The 17,061-nt window shown below is 38.0% G+C and overlaps 1 protein-coding gene across 4 annotated transcripts in view; it reads right to left on the minus strand.

The window, feature by feature from the left end:
* Window positions 1–17,061, minus strand: part of NRIP1 (nuclear receptor interacting protein 1) — a 96,905-nt gene that overhangs the window by 23,735 nt on the left and 56,109 nt on the right. Inside the window, exon 1 of one of the 4 annotated variants that reach the window (XM_059392169.1) lies at window positions 11,823–12,829. The exons of the other annotated variants lie outside the window; for them this stretch is intronic. The gene's annotated coding sequence lies outside the window, so the exon portion shown is untranslated. Of the gene's footprint in view, window positions 1–11,822; window positions 12,830–17,061 lie in introns of those variants that run through there. 4 annotated transcript variants of the gene reach the window in all.

Raw genomic sequence — 17,061 nt, forward strand, 5'->3', positions numbered from 1 at the left:
TTCCCCTCTGGAAGGTCTGAGAGCAACATGTATTTCCAATTTTCAAATGGGGAAATGTGATGACACGAAGAGGTAAGTAAGTTGTCCAAGGTCATACTTGGTTTGTAGGGGCAGAGCTGATAACAGAATTTCAAATTCCTTATTCCCAGGAGCTTGAACTCACCCATAAAGCAGCTGCCTCCCTTGATGGAAGTAAAGTATGCCAATTATCCAAACTGTGTAGGAAACATTGACCAAAACAGGGGTTAATTGGACATTGGTTGTTTTAATTCCATAATCAGCTCTTTCCCTGAGTTACCCTGGGAGTGAATAACATATCTTTTGCAGGAATGGGAAGGAGGCCAGCGCAGGCCATCTGGCTGAACATGTCCTTTCGTCAAGTTATCCCTGCAGCTGTGTGAAACTTACTGATGTTGAGGAACTTTACAGTTTAATTTGTTTTATCATTTTCCCTCCACTCTATTAAATTTGAAAGTAGATAAATATTTTCATATCCGCCAAGCAGCTTAACTGACTCTGAAGTTACTGAATCTACATGAACTTACATATTGTGTGTGTGCATACATGTGCGTGCGCAAAGGGGACTGATATTTTCTGACATTCAAACTGACTTCTCATATTCGAAATGAAAGCAATTCATCTAAAACATGGCCACTGGAAAGGAAATAAAGACCCACTGTTCTTTTCACAGGCAACAGAATACTGGTCTTCCTCTCAATCAAGAAAAAAGGGAACCATGAAAGAACACACGTAGCCCATTTCCTTCTCCACGATCCCGACTTCTTCTACTTTGTAATTTTGCGAAGATGACAACAAATCTGGACTATTAACCTCAAGAGCAGGTCCTAAGACCTCAAGGTCAGATTCACATCCATCAAGTCCGTTCAAATCCTGGTTCTAGCACCACTAGCCTAAGGCTTAATTCTCAAGTCTTAAATTAATTTTACTTGTTTCACTCATCAATGTTGCAGGTATTCACAGCGACAACGGTTCCTGGGGTTCACGGGAAAGTCCCATTCTCTATGCTGGGAACTGGATGTGGGAGTGGGACAGGGTGGGTTATTCGTAGTTAACACTGCAGATATTAATGCCTAACTATGACTAAGACTAGGGTTGTCCAAGCCCTAGATGATGGCCCCTGAACCTTTTAAGGCATTGAAAACGAATGTTTGGAAGGGGCGGGAAAAAAAAAAAAAAGGCAAGCTTAGAGGGAATATCTTTAATCCAATATACAATCTGGGTATTTTCTCTTAATTGAAAGGTAAGGGTCTGTGCCAGGGAATTACAGTAGGAATCAGACAAAGGTGATAAAATCTTAAGGAAGACACTTGTATTCAAGCTGTATGTGTGAGTGGATATGGAAAATGAATTCCTAAAGTAGAACCAAGCACGAAGGGTGGGTAGATGGGTTATTTTGAAGTTGGCAAGCAAATAAAGACCAGATGGTTCTTGCTCAGAGGGCTCGATAGCAAAATATTAGATGAAGGGATCTCGATTCAGCTAACCTCTACCATCTCTAAAAACATACGCCCCTATTTCTAATAGGGCATGGGTACAGCATCTAACAGTGGGCAGCCTCACACTGGGTAGTGCCTGCAGTCAAGCTTCGCTAGTGAAGTCAGGGTTACCCTGGCTCAGGCAAGCCCAGGCTGCACCTAAGGGCTGCAGATGCTGCTCTTGTTTCATCTGCTGCTGTCAACTAATGGATATCCACCTGCCTCCAATTCTTAAATAAACTTTGGTGGCTTCTGATCCTAGATTACAGCCTCGGCCAAAATGTTTTGACACTAACTGTCCAAAGGAAGAGTCAGAAAGAACGATTACTCCATGGTGGGATAAATGAGAAAAGAGGCAGAAGGTTCCTCCTCTGTGACCGTTCTCTGACTACTTCTCCCTCGATTCCTTCCTGCACATCACGTAGAATGCCTCTTCCTGTTAACAGGACCCGGGCACGATCAGCTGCAGAAGATACTGAATTTGGCCACCGGGACCAATTCCTGGAACCCTGGAGCTACAATGGATACTGAAGGGGGGGAAAAAGTGACCTCGTGTTTTTATCTCTTTGTGCCTCACTCTACTCATTTAAAAGGAGAAGGCTCAACAAGATCGGGTTTAAGATTCTAGCTCATCTCCCTCGGCTCTAGCTATTTTAGCTTCTTATTTTAAAGCCCTCCTTGAGAATGTTCTTAGTACAGCTAAGCCCAATCATTCTGCCTTTCTTTCTCTTCTCCATCTTTTAGGACTGATGCTCCTTTCAGGGGGTAAGTATATATGTGTTCCTACTCTAGATGGCATCAAATATCTTCTTTCATCTTCCTTCTTACTCACAAAAGGGAGACTTTTGTAAGTGTCACTCCAATTGTTTTGCAGTTGAGCTTTAGAGATAATTACCCTGGATTTCAAAAGGAAGTACAAATACTTGCATAAAGGGTACCAAATTTTCAAAAAGTGACTAGAATAAAAAGGTGATGTACTCTTCTGTGTATATCATAATCAGAGTAAACATGGTATGCATTACTTTCACTCTCCCCACAACACACTCTAGAACCCAGGCATGTGAGAAAGATTTGCCAAAAGTATTTCCAGTATTAAAGTGGGAGAAACTATAAATATTGTCCATTAACATCTGAGACGGTAAGAAACCGCATCCAGGATTCTTTTCCTGCAAGAATTTTTCCTCCTCTCCCTTGCTTTCCCCTGTTTCTCTGACGAATGTTTTCTCCTCTAGTCCGAATGCACTACTGTACCCAAAGAGACTCAGTCTATTTTGGAAATAAATTCCAGAGGCAAGGTTAACACTTAAACAATTTAACTTAAAAATTCAGCTTGAGTGAGGACAGTGGTTTAAAATCCACTCACAGAAATGGCTGATAAGTTTCTGTACGCATTTACATAAGAGAATACCATTCAAACTTTTAAAAGAAAAGACTCAGTGTTTCCAAAAAAAAAAAAAAAAGTCTAACTGCAAACACAGGTTTGCTGTAAAATAGTTACCAAAGTTGTCTTCCTAAGTACAGTGTCCCCTTCACCCTTTGAAGAGGTATGCACTATAGGAATACTAAGAGTATTCCTTCCAGAATTCTAGAAGAATGACACAAAGCAGGAAAGGGAAGGGGAGGGGACCCTTCAATATACTAAAAATATCTACGATGTATTAAAAAAAAGTCCCCAAATTGAACCATATTTTGGTTCTAACTGTATTATTCAAGAGTATAAACATTATGAAGTAAAACTGGTTGGAACACATGTCAGAATAAAGGGACTAAATGCACTTGTGTATAACCAGCAAAATCGAAGAATAAAATTATACATTAAAACCTGCATACTGGCACAAAACTGAGTAAGAATGTGCCCTGAATTTCTACTTTTAACTACACAGTCAAGAAAAACGGTCATCAGATAGTGGCTACTAGTCAAATCTTCTTAGTACACAATTATGACTGAAAAGGGAAAAAAATTATTAAACCTCCTTCAAATCTGTTCAATACCAGTTTTTAGTTGCTAAAAGAAATGCCAACAGGAAAAACACTTCTACAATGGCAGAAGATCACCTCTGTGTTTTGCATTATGAAGTCTTTATACTTTTGCGTTATCTGTGATGGGCCTGGGACAAAAGATGGTTGGATGGAACCAACAAAAATGGAGACCAGGGGGCGCCTGGGTGGCTCAGTGGGTTAAGCCGCTGCCTTCGGCTCGGGTCGTGATCTCAGAGTCCTGGGATCGAGCCCCGCATCAGGCTCTCTGCTCAGCGGGGAGCCTGCTTCCTCCTCTCTCTCTCTGCCTGCCTCTTTGCCTACTTGTGATCTCTCTCTGTCAAGTAAATAAATAAGATCTTAAAAAAAAAAAAAAAAATGGAGACCAGTAACAACAAAAAATTAGGACTGAGAAACTTAACTCCATGAACTGTTACACTGCCTTGGCTACTCACAGGACTAGATACCACTTTAATCGCAAAAGCTTTCAATGCCAATCCTTTAAAATGAAGAAAATTTAAGAGTCAGATTCTCCGCAGTTCACTTTGGAAAGAGCTTGTTTTACATCTTCAAATAATTCGTATCATCAAAAATTCCTTCCAGTTTTCATTTATAAAACATACTGCGAGCTTCAAACACAGGGGCACTGGGGCTCATCCACTAGCTCTGCAACTATGGGTAAATCTGTCTGCACCTCAGTTTAATATGTAGGGTATCAACTCATCGAAAGGGACAGTTGTGAAGACTGAGTAATGTATATATAACATCCAACACAGCGAGTCCTGAAGAAATGTTAACGTAGTTTCCTTCTTTGTGCTACTTATCTCTCTAGTAGATACTGCTGATAATTTATGTAATTGTTTTAACATAATTTTATATTAGTTAGGCAAAACCTGTCCTTTCCAAAACCAATCAATATAGTGGAAACTAAAGTAAGTTAGTACTATACTGTAAATGTTTTGGATACTCAAGTATTTTCAAGAACCTTTTATAAAATAAGACATAGCTATCTAACAGAATCTGAAATCTAAAGTAGAACCACATAACATGTATTTATTGTGACTTGGTATGTTAAGTGATAGGAAATCACTTAATCACGTATTGGTCCTACTGACTCCACTATCCTATTCTCTGTAAGATCATCCATTAAAAGCAAACTTCTAGATTTTTATGCTGTACAGGGAGAACATAAGTGCTGCCTTAACTGTTCCCCCCCATTTTCAGTTAATTAAAGGAAATAAAACCTTTAGTTTACTGAAAAGTATCAGCCTTTTCAGTGATAACACCTGCATCAACTTCAATTTTCTAAAAAAATGAGATTAAAAAAATATTTTATTTATTTGAGAGAGAGAGAGAGAGAGACAAACCACAAGCAGAGGGAGCGGCAGAGGGAGAAGCACATCGAGCCTGATGGGGAGACCGACTCCAGGACTCCAGGACTGTGACCTGAATGAGGGCAGACGCTTAACTGACTGAGCCACCCAGGTGCCCCAAGAACTGTGATTTTTACAAACTTAAGTTTAATTGACCTTTGCTTTTTACAGTGAAAAATACTGTTGACAGTGTAAATGCTTCATAACAGGGATACTGAGAAGATAACTGTTTCAAATATACCTAAAAAATGGGTAACATACTGAAGCTAAGAATTTGGGCTTTGAATCTTAGTTCAGATAGCCACTTTTCTGGGATTCTGGGAATAATGTTACCTATTAAATAAGGCTGTAAAAAGGATTTAATGACATAAAACAAGCAAAGTACATAGTATTGTGGCTGGTATCCTGTAAGTACTCATAAGCGGAAGCAGATTCTATGGTAAATAAACTGTATTCTTTCCCCAAAATTAGGCAAAAAAAAAAAAAAAAAAACCCAAACAAACAAAAAAACAAAAAAACCCCACCAAACCCAAAAAACAAACAATGACTAAAACCCCGAACTATATTGACAGGTCTTACATTTTTTCAAAACTATGAAAAATAATCTAAAACCTGTGCCATCACAGAATAACAGTAAAAAGCCAAAGTTATGAATCATTCCCATGTTATTATGTAAGTTGAACAGTGGTCCTTACAAATGCAGCTTCTGAGCCAAAAAAAAACGAATGATGAATCGAACTCACATACACACACACACACACACACACACACACACACACACACTACAGAAAAGGAGCAATCAGATAAGAGGAAATCACAACCCCTATCTGAATGATCGGAGGTTCAGGCCAGAAACTTACTTACTACCCTCAAACCTTGGCAGCCTGCTTAATTACTCTAAGTCTCCGGTGTCTTTTTGCACAAGAGGGAGAACAAACTCTACCAGGAGAATGGTCCGGAGGATTAAAGGCCATCCAGTCTGATGAAGCTTCTTAAGCCTGAGATCGAGGCTGCACAGACAGACCTGCCCCATCCACGATGTCAGCAGCTTCCACCATATCAGCAAGTAATTCCTTGAACCACAAAGTACTAAGAAATGTTTCAGGTTTGTCAAAACTCTTAAAAATCTTTAGAGCTATACGTGATTTGAGGTATTACCGTTTCCATGAATTACAGTGCTCTGGGAAGCTGGTAGAGATTTAATTGTGTAAGAATTTTAATATTCCATGAACATGGAGAAAAGAAAACTCTTACACATATAAACCTAAACCCATGTCTAACATCTACAGCTTTCTAAATTCCATCAGAAGGACTGAGAAACTCACTTATGATTACAGACACGACTTCTTATATAACATTATCTGACAGCTGTTGTGATAACTGCGTTAGCTGGGTGTGTGTGTCCTACTGTAGGAGCTTCCTAATTGGCTCCCCTCCAATACAGTCTCCACGTTGGAGCCAATGCTCTTTGTGAAAGGTAAATCCCCTTGGCTAAAAACCCATAATGGTTTCCTATTTCACTTCAAATCAAGTCTGAATTCCTCTCTGTGGTCCACAAGGCCCCGTATAACCTGGCTCTGGTGAATCGAACCAATTTTATCTCAAGCCATTTAGTTCCTTGTTCATTATACCCTACTAAGCCGCTGTCCAACAGAAATATAATGAGAACCAAAAATGTAATTTAAATTTTTTTAGTAGCCATACCTTTTAAAAAGTTAAAAAAGGTAGAGCCAACCTGAATAAATTTTATTAACCCAATATACCCCAAATATTTTGATACCAATAGAAAATTCTTAAGCTATTTTATATACTTTTCATCACACCAAGTCTTCTAAATTAACATATATTTTACACTTGGAGCGCATCTCCATTTTGACAAAGCCTGAGTGGCTCGCAGCTACCATACAGGACAGCATCACTTGAGCTACATGGACTTCCCTTGGTGCCAGAACAGGCAGTTCTCCCCGCCCCAGCTTCATGAGGTTCCCGTCTCCTAGAAGGCTCTTCCTTTGACAGCCTTCCCCAACTCTGTGTGTCCCCTCTCTTTCCAACGGCTTCACGCCCTAGCATAGTACCCAGAAAACACAGTTGTTTTAAGATTTCTCTCATTCTGTAATTTTTTTTTCTTGCTTGCTTTTCCTTGCTTTTTAAATATTTGTTTAACGCCTGTCTTTGACCACTATGCTATAATTATTGTTCCAGGAGGACAAGGATTAGTTTTATTCTGTTTGCCACAGGCATGTCGGAGACACTGAATTTTTGCTGAGTAAGTGGGGATCTATACATATTCTTAGTTTCTCTCTGACCACACAACTCTCATACTGAATAACAAATTGCAGCATAAGAAATACATATACAATCACTTAAATAATTTATCATGTAAGACAAGTAAAGACGTTTTAAAAAGTATCACTAAGAAATTCTTTGATTTTTATGATTTTATAAAGATCAAAAGAAATAATCACTTTGTTTAAAATTATAAGTACTACCTAATGAAAAAGTTAAATTTTAAACTCAGATCGATCATGAAGGATTTCTAATATTTCTCTTTTCTGTGCCTTCCAGAGAAAGTATCGTGTTAAATGCAATTTATTTAGCATTCATGTTGGTACACTTAGATCCCCTAAAGATCTACAAAAGCCTTAAAATTGCTAGGTAGATCCTACAACTAAAGGGAGAAAAGAAAAGTGTGGAAACTACAAGTGTCACTGGAAGAACACTAAACTTTTTAGCTAAGATTGAACCAAATTAAACTTTATCTCCTCTAGCTTCTCATTTTCTAAATTATTTGCTGTAATTCTAAACTGAGATCCATGATTTACTTCAGCATTTTACACTGTTACATTGGAAGGTGGTCATTGAAAATTATGCACAGTTTTTAATACATATTTTAATACAGCCAATGCAAATAAATACCACATAACTAACCAGTATGTATTTTTGAGAGGGAATAATATAAAATTACAGACCTTTTTTTTTTTTTAATGTTGAAATCTGAGACTAAGTGGACAGGTTAAAAAAAATGGGAATAAGAATATTTATACAGCTTCACTATACTGCATATAAAACACTATATCATTTATTTTAAAATAGCCAAAAGTTCTATCACATTGTATTATGGTTATCTTGTCAGGGCCTCTGTTATCAATAGTAGCATAAAGAATACATCTTCACAGGGCAAGGCTGTCTTATGTTGAGACACACAAGCCCCTATACACAAAAAATGATCAGATAATTTTATAATGGTCCAAGCACTATTCACGAGTCCTTTCATTTCACTATAATAACCTCAAAAGGTAGATATTTTAATAATGCCCATTTTGAAGATGGGCAAACTGAGGTTTAGAGATGTGAAACAGTTTGCTGGTAAACTTTGCTCTGTCCAACTGTTGAATCAAAGAGCTAAGAATGGAGATTCCCCACCCCACTCCCTGCCACCCCACTTACGGGAGAGAAAGGCTTAGGAACAGTTTATTGCAATTCCTCTGACTTGTCAGCTTTATATAAACTTGAATTTTAAGCATGAGACAGCCAAGTCCTCAAACCACACCTCCAATGCCTACTAGTTTTCCACTACTTCCATGTTTGGCCAGTTTGGTTTCCCATCAGTTCTCTAGTTCCTCACTTATTTCTCTGCTAAAAATAAAATGAGGTTATAAATCTCAGCACAGGTAGATGAAGGCGAGTCTACTCTTATCAGGCACACATTTTGGACAGACTTTCTCATTCTATGACTTGGATACTCATCTGACATGCACTGCTGGGACCGATCTGCACACCCTAACTCCATCCCCACGAGTCCGATATTTCCAAGAACAATCAGAATATTTCGCAAACTTGTCAATTCAGCATTTAATTATGCTTCAAGGAGGCCATGTGAGGCTGGGATCTCCATCTTGGAGGTTCCTATTACCCAACAAGAGTCTCTGTTAGCTGTTCTCTTTCTCTGCTCAGCCATTATTACACTATTAAGGAAAACACTGCCATAAATTATTATATAACAACAGATATTACATGTTTGAGACTGTACCTTTCACAGATTTATTCTACTATAGACACTATAATTTTATATAAAGGTTTTCTCCCTAGTTTTTAATGTCTTTTTTAGTAATATCAATATTTTCTCACTCTTTCTGGTATAGAAATATAGGGGGTCCACATTCATTGGGAGCAATCCACAAATATGTGTGTATAAAATGATATAACAGTTTGCTTTAATTTACATCCTATTTGGAAATGAATTCAATTTTGTTGTGGCTATAAGATTTCTCATTTGTTAAATGTATGCTTTATATTAACTGATTTCTAAGGTTCTTAGAACTCAAAAACTCTGGTCTAAGCTGAGCTAATGGACACCAACTAATGAAAACATTAACTCATTAACTGAGCTTAGAGAATTGTCACCCACATATTCAAAGTTGTCCTCATGAATGACTTTTATTTTATGGCCTAAATTAATAGTCATGATAACATGCCAAATGCTTGTCTTCTCCATATATTTCATGTACCTAGAAATCTCTGACCCAAGTTAACATGCAGTTTCCTTGGATGTTCAGTGTAATTTGTTGATATTGATTAATAAGCATAATGTACCTAGATTCACAAAATGAATCTAAATAAGAAACAGATTTCATAGTTTTAAAAAATTCAACATCACGGATCAGTTCTGATTTTCGTACTTCCTTGTCCTGTGTTCAGAGGAAGAACAAGATAAAGCAGTCATTTGAATTACTCTGACCGTCAGATAATTCTATAAACACGATCCCTAGGTTGGTTCTAGAACAATGAGTCCCTATTCCTTCAACACAGAGTACTTTCAGAAGAGAAGCTGAGGGACGCCTGGGTGGCTCAGTTGGTTGGACAACTGCCTTCGGCTCAGGTCATGATCCTGGAGTCCCGGGATCGAGTCCCGCATCGGGCTCCCAGCTCCGTGGGGAGTCTGCTTCTCCCTCTGACCTTCTCCTTGCTCATGCTCTCTCTCACTGTCTCTCTCTCAAATAAATAAATAAATAAATAAATAAATCTTAAAAAAAAAAAAGAAGAAGAAGAAGAAGAGAAGCTGATGCTAAGTACTCATTCTAGTCCGCACTGTAAAAACGGAACCGTAAATAGACAAGAGAGGAAAATCTAAAGTGTGTGTGCTGGGGCGGGGGATGGATTGGTTAAGCATTTTTTTTTTTTTTCATTTGACCAAGAAATATTTACTGAGCAGTTATTATGTGCCAGATACAATAAGAATTTCGGGTACTTTGGTAAACAAAAAAACCAACCTCCCACTCCACCAAAAGAGGGGAAGAACAACAACTACAAAAAGAAAAGAAAACGTAAAGACCAATTTCTTTTATTGGGTATCCCCTTCTCTATCTTCTCATTCTGAGCTGGCTGAACATTATATATACACATGCCATGAATTTCTTTTGAGAAGGTGAAAGATTCCAAAATTTTTAAAGTTTGTGAAGTAATTACAAAACTAAAATTAGAACTAGAGAAAGTTTAAAAGATGTTTTATTCTGGAATATATTCTGGTTCTTAGTGCCATGGTTTATTTTTCCTCGACGTTATCTCAATTTACATTTTTTCAATAGGAAAACAACTACAGAACTAAGTACATAAGAGTACAGCAGTAATCATTTGGATGGCTTATATTCCTCTGAAAACATCTCTAGTCGTCTTAAATTTGCCATCAAGTTTAAAAGTTCTTTGAAAACAGCCCTTCCCTTCATGGGTAATAAAGCCTTACATTAATTAATCACATCAGGATTTGGTATATTTGTATTTGTTATTTAACAAATGCTTAAAAATATTTCTCCATTTACCCATTATCTATAAAAGTCTCTGAGAGCAAGTCTAGACCAATGTCCGAGACCTCTGATCTTCTGTATCAGGATGTTTTTGTGATATAAAACTAAAATTAGATATGCAGAACAATTACACATTTAAGTGGAAGTGAAATGCAACCTAAAAACTGTAAAGCTATATACTAATTTCAGGAATGTTGTAGTAAACAATGGAAAACAACTTTCCTTTCATCTCTGAGCTATTCTGCTTCCTCTCTGACCGAAATCAAGGTTCTGATTCTAATCGAAGGATCAGGATGGGGACAGAGGCGGCAAAGGGCACTTGCAGTTCACATGTGGCAAGAGGCTCAGACAAGAGGAATTTCTCCTCTCCCCTTCACAGTACAGATTTATACGTAACCTCAAAAGTACAGCCACAACATTTCAAGAATGCCTGAAAATGGCAAGGGGTCAAATTCCAATCACAGATATTTCAACCATTTTGTGAAATATTAAAACATTTATTGAATTCATACCAAACAACCCTAAATTTTACACTATAATTATCTGACAGTCACATAATTAAAAAAAACCCTGAAAAAATGTTTCAATTTCCTACAACAGAATCAGTCCAATGTTCATATAAATGAATGAAATCAGTAAAAGAATAAAGTAAATAAAACATTTCTTAATTTACTTAATATAGTTAAGGCTGTACAGTGATTACCTCTTTTTTTTAAAATGAAAATCTCTTTTCTTATTCTCTGCACCACGTTATGTAGGACCTTTAACAAGGTAATATACTGAAAATAATTAAAAATCATTTCCTAAACCAACTAGGTTCTCCATGACTTCTCCCATTCATTTTGTGGTTAAAATCTTACAATATTAGCTTGAATTTCATCTCTGCCTGACACGTTTCAAGCAGTGAAGCAGATTAGTGCCTCAGAACACTTTACAGGGTTTCGTTATCAATCAGGGTTTGTTCCTCGTGACGCTTTCAGCAAAATTATCTTACTCGAATGGACTCTCATGGATGGAAGTAAACAAAGCTGTAGCCCACTGTTCTTGCATACTTTCCATTCATTTATTTCCTTTTTCTTTACTTACACTTAAAGCACGTGCCACAGAAAGAGCGCATGTTAAATATTCCTGGAGTGTCACAATATGTAATACAATAAAACAGATTACAACCCTACCTTTCCTTCACAGCAGTGGTGCCAAGCACAGGTACACCGGAGCAATCAATTTGTTCTGCAGACAGTAAGGCTTTCATAGAATACTAATGTAAAATCTCTTTTCTTTCTCCTTTGCCTTGACTCCCCAATGCCCGGGTCCCGACCAATACTAGGAGGAGGGCGGTATGTCTTCTGCTGAGATAACCACAACTACTAATCAAGTCTACGTGTACAAGGGCACAGGATTAAACCTCCACCAAGCTTGAGTCAGGGTTTGAGAGCAGCTAACACATGCACAGCACAGTCAAAATGAAACACACACACACACGCACACCCACCCACACATACCCACCCATGCACATGCCATGAAAATACAGATGTGTCTACTTCAGTGAACTAATTCATCACACTTTACCACTGATAGTTTCTTTTCTTTTCTTTTTTTTTTTTTTTTTTTAATTTCAGGAGCATAAAATTACCTCCTGTTGGACTGGGGGCTTAGATCCAACAGTACCCAACAATAATTACGTTTTTCCAGAAACGAGAATCATGATCAGTATTCTCTGCATTATACTGTTCAGTTTTTTTAAACATGGCATTTTTCTAAATTGGACTATTCAGTACAGTTTACATGGACTTATACTTTCAAGTATTAACAGAGGGTTAACGGACTCAGCAAAGATTCTTAGAATTTTGCACCAAAAAGTAATAGCTCACATCCACTCCTTCAAGAAAAGTATGTGCATTACCAACAGTGAAGAGATGTTCAAAAGAATTTCATTTATCTTAAAGTTTTCATATGAAGTATAAACACAAGCTATTTAAAAAAATTTTTTTCAGGTCTCAAAATTATTTAGAAAACATTTTTAACAAAACTTTATAATTATGGTAGTAGCATAGTGGTAATTTTGAGCTCCTAAATTCAAAACACTGAGGTTCCTTTCTATGGGGCATTTTTACTTGGCTTATTCTTCTTTTATCCAAAATGTGAAAAGGTAAGCCAATCATTGAGTAGGGTGATGACAGTAGTTGATAAATATTTTTTTAACAACACATATTACCGTTTTAATTTGCCTGCCTTAATTTTCAAAAAACTCCTCAAAAGTACTGACAGTCGAGGACTTGCAAACAAAGCAATAATTAGGGACAAAACACTTTAGATCATCAAAGAAACTTAACAGGAGGCTTCCTAAACCAGATCTATTTTCATGTACACAAATGCTTTAACACTGCTAGAAAACAAGTCCTATTCTGCACACTTTTCTTTAAAAAAAAAAAAAAAAAAGGCAGCAGGAACAATTAAGAAATACTAGGGCCTTCAATGAAGTATTGCAATAATGTTTGCAATAATGTTTAATCAATACTGATGCATTTGTCCTTGACACACTGACCATGTCATCAGGCTACTGTCATGTGATATCATGTCATTTCCCCACCTGGCTCATGACCTTGTCCTCTAAATGACCTAAAGCTTCCCTCAAGTAGCAGGAGGCCCCTCCCCGCTGTCTCAGCAAGGTCGAATGGGTCAGCGTGTCCTCATCTATAATCCACCACCATTTGTCAGCAGGGAGGCTGGAGGAGGCAGGCTTGCTACAAGGGGAGAATGCCCAATTAGGCAGCTGTCACACAAAGCATAGGCTGCAAAATTATCCCCTGTCAAAAGAAAGAGCAGCTGCGGGTGCCAATTACAGCAACCTTTCAACCCTTTAGGTACTGGAAACTACACAGAAGTAAATGAAGAACAATTAGTGATAACAAATCGATGAATTAGGACAGTGAATTAGAAATTACTAGCAGGTGAGCCTGGGTCATACATGACATAAGGGCACAGCAGACTCCAGGCAAGGGCAGGGACAGGAAGAATCACGCGGACCATCTTCTTGCATATAGATTTTCCCTCTAGCTTTTTCTTTCTGTAAACCTAAAATCCTTTAAAATACCCAGAACCTCAAAGAACACATACCTTCTTACTTTTCAGGGAAGACCCAAAGAAACTGTTTCTTGACTAGAAGAAAATCCTTCAGAACAGTAAGTCTAGTTAACTCTAAGTTGTTCTTAAACAATCTGTCACGCTATTGCCTCAAACTTCAATTTAAGTGTGGCCCACAAAATCTAAAACATCAGTTCAAATAATCACCCTCAAAACATCAGCCCTCTTCACCTAGTGCTTGCCCTGATTCTACTTTAATCACACTCACAGGGAAATGTCTCCAAGAGAGTAACCGGGTATGAATTCTGAGAAAACTGTGATGTGGCTATCATTACGCCGATGTTAAATTTCTGTACAGGGTGTGATTCTGTGTACAGAGAAGTAACTGCAGGGTGTGCTTCTGTGTAGGATATGTATCTAAAAAACCAACTATAAATTACGCGGCTTATTCTGCATTAGGTGTGATATGCATTAAGTCCCAAGCATAGGAAGCTAATTCACTTGGATCTCTCCAAGGAATGTCTTTGCTACTTCACACTGCAAGGCAACAAAGGAGGAACAAAATTGGCAAACAAGCCCCACAAAGGAGAGGGAATCCAGTATGGCTCAGTGTTCATGGACATGGTTTCGTTGTGCCTCAAAAAAGTTCTGTATGGTTAGAAACAACTTTCTGAAAGTCCACTTTAAACTGACACTATTTTTTTTTTCTTTCCCTTAGGAAAAAGCATGTAACTTCCCATACTGATTCTTTGAGAGTTGAGAAACCTGAATGAATCTGTGCTACGATTTCTAAAGAAGCAGGGACCAATTGCTCAACTAGAATTCTAAATCACAAATGGGCAAAAGTGAGGGAGACAAGGTGAGGCAATAAAAAGCCCTTCGCTCATCCCCTCCAACACATTATAAATAAATCACGGTTGCCAGAGGGAAAAGTTCATAATTCCTGGCTCCTAAATCAAGTCATTGGATAAAATTTCCAGGAGGGAATTGTCATGGGAAGAAAACTTCTCCATTAAAAGTTTACCCAAGAATTTGATTCGTAAATTACATTTCACCTTGTTAAAAAGTGGGCATTTACACATTTGCTTTAGTGCAGAAGGCAACCTTCTCAAGTCAAACGTAAGAATTCAAAGAAAGAAATGGCAAGTAGACTGGAATGAAGGAGTTAATGCCTTTAGAATTCAGCTTCCATCATACATGGGTGACTATCTCTTTAAATAATTTAAATCCTCTCCATCAACTACAAAGCTGTTTTGAAGCCATTTAGCTTTGTTCTTTACATGTGTTCTAATTAAGAAATGACCTTGTCATCACACACACCATAAATCCGGGATTATTTCCTACAGCAAAAAATTCACAGAGTCCCCAAAAAAAGAAAAAGAGGGGGGAAAAAAAAAGACTTCTTCCTCAGTTCCTCACTAAAGGAAGTTGTTGGTTGGCTAAACGCTGAAGCAGTTTCACCGCATAATTTTTTTTTGTTGTTGAATGTCACAGGGCGGGTTAGTGTGACCTTGAGCTGCATCAGCGGCACAGCAAGGGTCGAGATGCCTGCAGGCGCCCTTGTACTGGATTTGCAAGACAAAAACCTTCAAACTGGCTGAAGGACATCTTAAATCTCTTCAAAGGTTTTCCGAACTAATCTGGGCTGCTCTTAGCAGGATCTGTGCCAGTGTGAGAGGCAAAATTAAAAACAAGGTCTTTGACAGGATGTTGTCTCCTCTTAACCCTTCCCGAGCAGAACAGAACAAATCACAAGCTTTCTGGAGAAATGGTTTACCTAGAAGCATTCTTTCATAACAAATTATGTAAGCAAGCAATCACAAAGGATGGGGCAGCTATTAGCCCTCAAAACTAAACCTCCCCACTGCACTTATTTAAGAATTTGGGTCAATTTTCTTCTTGCCTGCATTTTAGTGTAGTGAATGTAAAACTTAAAGCTCTGTTTGTTTGCTCTTAGATCTGCAGAACAGTCATAGGTTAAGAGTAAGGAAGTATTTCCATCAACGTTAATCTCTAGAATTTTCTTTCTTTCTCTCTTTTTTTTTAAGAATAAGCTTCTAGCTGGTTAAGTTGCAAGCTTCATAAGTATTACATATAGCTCACCACAATTACAACAGGTAAAGAAAATTACATCATACATTTACAAATTTCTTATATCTAACATGATGGATACACTGCTAAAAGGAAGAAATCAGAATAGTGAAAATGAACATACTTTAAACAAAGCAATGTCAGGCTTGTTACAAAAAATCAGTATCAATGCCAGCACAGGGTGTGAGTCTTCCCTGGCAATGCTCTCAAAGTTTAATTTAGTAGCTATGCTCCCAATAGTCTAAGGGAACAAACACTGTAACACTGATTTTAAGATACTGCATTTTAAGTATCTCTGCACCTGTAACATGTCTGTTTGTCATCATCAGATATAAGGTATATCATAATTCGTTGTAAAGAGCATTTAGTAAAAGGTACAGAATTTGTTAAGGTTCAATAGATTTCAAATCATGCCCTTCAAAAAAAAAAGACTAAGTAAACTGAAGATTATGCTGAGTAACAAGGACACTTTCACTAACTTGAATTCTTTTTTTTTTTAAGATTTTATTTATTTATTTGACAGAGAGAGAGAGATCACAAGTAGGCAAAGAGGCAGGCAGAGAGAGGGGGAAGCATGCTCCCTGCTGAGCAGAGAGCCAGATGCAGGGCTCTATCCCAGGACCCTAGGATGGGGACCTGAGCTGAAGGCAGAGGCTTTAACCCACTGAGCCACCCAGGCACTCCCACTAACTTGAATTCTGATAGGCTTTCCTGAATGGGACAGGAAAAGGGTAAAGCAGTACCTAGGTAAGTAGATAACGCATGAGAAAGTGAACCATACATATGAATTTCTTTAGTACCTGTGCAAAAGGAGAAAAGAGTATATATACTGTGCTAAATGCTTCAGCTAGAAAACTGGTGTTAAAAAAAAAAAAGAACTCTAAGGATGCAGAGTGAGCAGTAACTAGGTTTTCCATTCACAGATACGTGTGCCCTAGGTGATGGTCCGTGATCATTAAAAAACAAGGAAGGTCTGGCCAGGGAGAAGAGAAAGGCGCCACTCTGGGTTACATAAATAGGCAGGGAAGAGCTGAGTGTGATACAGGAAGGGGGTGGTCCAGTGTGACTAGAGATTAGGCTGAAAATGCAATTGGGACCAAGGACTTTGAATCAAGGCCATGCCAAGGAGCTAGCCTTTATCTGGTGGGCAGTGGAAGGTTTACAGGCAATGGTATGATTAAATGCATGCCAAAAACAAAAACAGAAGTTGTAGAGTCGTTGATGGCTTGGAGGGGAGAA

The sequence above is a fragment of the Mustela nigripes genome, chromosome 2 (assembly GCF_022355385.1).
Source record: "Mustela nigripes isolate SB6536 chromosome 2, MUSNIG.SB6536, whole genome shotgun sequence".
Taxonomy (NCBI): Eukaryota; Metazoa; Chordata; class Mammalia; order Carnivora; family Mustelidae; genus Mustela; species Mustela nigripes.